The sequence below is a fragment of the Mizuhopecten yessoensis genome, unplaced genomic scaffold (assembly GCF_002113885.1).
Source record: "Mizuhopecten yessoensis strain PY_sf001 unplaced genomic scaffold, ASM211388v2 scaffold10651, whole genome shotgun sequence".
Classification (NCBI taxonomy): domain Eukaryota; kingdom Metazoa; phylum Mollusca; class Bivalvia; order Pectinida; family Pectinidae; genus Mizuhopecten; species Mizuhopecten yessoensis.
The window spans coordinates 454930-455138 of NW_018408653.1; positions in this window are offsets into that span (position 1 = coordinate 454930).

The window sequence follows — 209 nt, forward strand, 5'->3', positions numbered from 1 at the left end:
TACCGTGGGGTCTGGTGTCGGAGGGAGGGAAGTAACATGACAGTGGGGTCTGGTGTTGGAGGGAGGGAAGTAACACTACCGTGGTGTCTGGTGTCGGAGGGCGTGAAGTAACATTACCGTTGGGTCTGGTGTCGGAGGTGGTGAAGTAACACTACCGTGGGGTCTGATGTCGGAGGGAGTGAAGTAACATTACCGTGGAATCTGGTGTC